A 454-nucleotide genomic window follows, 5' to 3' on the forward strand; every position below is an offset into this window, starting at 1 on the left:
TTTTTTTTTTTTTTTTGAGTTATTGAAATTTTTCTTAGCACTCTTTTCTTCTTCACCATCTTGATGGTCCGCCTCTAAAATTTTGAATAAAATATTAAAAGTTTAATCTGAAAAAGCCTCTAAAATTTTTAATAAAATATTAGAAGTTTAATGTATAAAAGATAAATTGAAAAAAACTTGGGTGTATTTAATAAAACATCATAAGACTTAATTTGGTACATTTAATATTGCCTTTTGAAGGTGTGCCTCACCTTTCTTGTCCAATACAAGACTTCTGGGCTGGAATTGAACCTCTAAACTTTGTTTTTGTGTTTAAGAATTGGAAATCAAAGTAAAGACGTGTAATAAATGTCTTATTGTTTAAAACTAATTGAATTATATTATATTTAGAACATTAGATTATTCCTTAATTAAACTCGAATTGTGACGATAAGATTAAAGAAAAAGAAAATAA

This window comes from Cucurbita moschata, unplaced genomic scaffold (assembly GCF_002738365.1).
Source record: "Cucurbita moschata cultivar Rifu unplaced genomic scaffold, Cmos_1.0 Cmo_Scf00095, whole genome shotgun sequence".
In the NCBI taxonomy this organism is placed as follows: domain Eukaryota; kingdom Viridiplantae; phylum Streptophyta; class Magnoliopsida; order Cucurbitales; family Cucurbitaceae; genus Cucurbita; species Cucurbita moschata.